Raw genomic sequence first — 2891 nt, 5'->3', positions numbered from 1 at the left:
GAAGACTCTACACATGGACATCACCAGATGGTAAACACTGAAATAAGATTGATTATATTCTTTGCAGCCAAGGATGGAGAAGCTCTATACAGTCATCAAAAACAAGACTGGGAGCTGACTGTGGCTCAGATTACAAGCTCCTTATTGCCAAATTCAGACTCAAATTGAAAAAAGTAGGGAAAACCACTAGACCATTCAGGTATGACCTAAATCAAATCCCTTATGATTATACAGTGGAAGTGAGAAATAGCTTTAAGGGACTAGATCTGATAGATAGAGTGCCTGAAGAACTATGGATGGAGGTTCGTGACATTGTACAGGAGACAGGGATCAAGGCCATCCCCATGGAAAAGAAATGCAAAAAAAGCAAAATGGCTGTCTGAGGAGGGCTTACAAATAGCTGAGAAAAGAAGAGAGGTGAAAAGCAAAGGAGAAAAGGAAAGATATAAGCATCTGAATGCAGAGTTCCAAAGAATAGCAAGGAAAGATAGAAAGCCTTCTTCAGTGATCAATGCAAGGAAATAGAGGAAAAGAACAGAATGGGAAAGACTAGAGATCTCTTCAAGGAAATTAGAGATACCAAGCGAACATTTCATGCAAAGATGGGCTCGATAAAGGACAGAAATGGTATGGACCTAACAGAAGCAGAAGATATTAAGAAGAGGTGGCAAGAATACACGGAAGAACTGTACAAAAAAGATCTTCTTGACCCAGATAATCACAATGGTGTGATCACTCACCTAGAGCCAGACATCCTGGAATGTGAAGTCAAGTGGGCCTTAGAAAGCTTCACTATGAACAAAGCTAGTGGAGGTGATGGAATTCCAGTGAAGCTATTTCAAATCCTGAAAGATGATGCTGTAAAAGTGCTGCACTCAATATGCCAGCAAATTTGGAAAACTCAGCAGTGGCTACATGCCTAGAAAAGGTCAGTTTTCATTCTAATCCCAAAGAAAGGCAATGCCAAAGAATGCCCAAACTACCGTACAATTGCACTCATCCCACACGCTAGTAAAGTAACACTCAAAATTCTCCAAGCCAGTCTTCAGCAATACGTGAACCATGAACTTCCTGACGTTCAAGCTGGTTTTAGAAAAGGCAGAGGAACCAGAGATCAAATTGCCAACATCTGATGGATCATTGAAAAAGCAAGAGAGTGCCAGGAAAACATCTATTTCTGCTTTATTCTGAAAGAGATGGGAATACCAGACCACCTGACCTGCCACCTGAGAAACCTGTATGCAGGTCAGGAAGCAACAGTTAGAACTGGATATGGAACAATGGACTGGTTCCAAATAGGAAAAGGAGTACGTCAAGGCTATATATTGTCACCCTGCTTATTTAACTTATATGCAGAGTACATCATGAGAAACGTTGGACTGGAAGAAGCACAAGGTGGAATCAAGATTGCCAGGAGAAATATCAATAACCTCAGTATGCAGATAACACCACCAGTATGGCAGAAAGTAAAGGGGAACTAAAAAGCCTCTTGATGAAAGTGAAAGAGGAAAGTGAAAAAGTGGGCTTAAAGCTCAACATTCAGAAAACGAAGATCATGGCATCTGGTCCCATCACTTCTTGGGAAATAGATGGGGAAACAGTGTCAGACTTTATTTTTTGGGGCTCCAAAATCACTGAAGATGGTGACTGCAGTCATGAAATAAAAGACGCTTACTCCTTGGAAGGAAAGTTATGACCAACCTAGATAGCATATTCAAAAGCAGAGACATTACTTTGACAACAAAGGTCCATCTAGTCAAGGCTATGGTTTTTCCAGTGGTCATATATGGATGTGAGAGTTGGACTGTGAAGAAAGCTGAGCACTGAAGAATTGATGCTTTTGAATTGTGGTGTTGGAGAGGACTCTTGAGAGTCCCTTGGACTACAAGGAGATACAACCAGTCCATCATAAAGGAGATCAGTCCTGGGTGTTCATTGGAAGGACTGATGCTGAAGCTGAAACTCCAGTAATTTGGCCACCTGATGCAAAGAGTTGACTCATTGGAAAAGACCCTGATGCTGGGAGGGATTGGGGGCAGGAGGAGAAGGGGATGACAGGATGAGATAGCTGGATGGCATCGTCAACTCGATGGACATGAGTCTGGGTGAACTCTGTGAGTTGGTGATGGACAGAGAGGCCTGGTGTGCTGCGATTCATGGGGTCGCAAACAGTCGGACACGACTGAGCGACTGAACTGAACTGAGAAGCAGGGAGGTCGAGCTGGGGTGCGGGTGACAAGGTGAAGCCGTACTCTTTACTTAAACAGGCAGCTATTTTTTTTTTTTCTTTTTCATCCATTATATTTTACCTCATTTATTAAGAGTAAATTTAGGTTTACACTATGGTGAACAGTTCACCAATAAAAAAAGATAAAGAAATATACATATTTCTTTGATCTTCATAAGCTTGCTCTGATTGAAGAAAATGGCTGTTAAATAGAGTAATATCAGTTTAGAAGTTGGGATTCTTTTTTTTTTTTTTTTTTTAAATTTTAAAATCTTTAATTCTTACATGCATTCCCAAACATGAACCCCCCTCCCACCTCCCTCCCCATAACATCTCTCTGGGTCATCCCCATGCACCAGCTCCAAGCATGCTGTATCCTGCATCAGACATAGACTGGCGACAGGCAGCTATTTAGCACACCCACTGACCAAGGCTCAGAGTCAGCTGGTGGGAGATACAGAGCTGAATCAATGCTGATCCAGCCTGTGTGGCCCCAGGTTGGACACTTCCGACTCCAGGAGGACTTGCACAGAAATCCCCAACAGTGACCTCCAGGTCACCAGACCAGCAGAGGCCACGTCAACACGGCCAGACAGGGAAGCCAGTGGCCGTGCAGAGCCTGCAGGGGAAGGCCATGCAGGAGGAGGGGACAGAGCCAGCAAAG

This window comes from Capra hircus, chromosome 21 (genome assembly GCF_001704415.2).
Source record: "Capra hircus breed San Clemente chromosome 21, ASM170441v1, whole genome shotgun sequence".
NCBI classification, from domain to species: domain Eukaryota; kingdom Metazoa; phylum Chordata; class Mammalia; order Artiodactyla; family Bovidae; genus Capra; species Capra hircus.
Note: the sequence above shows the minus strand (reverse complement) of the source record.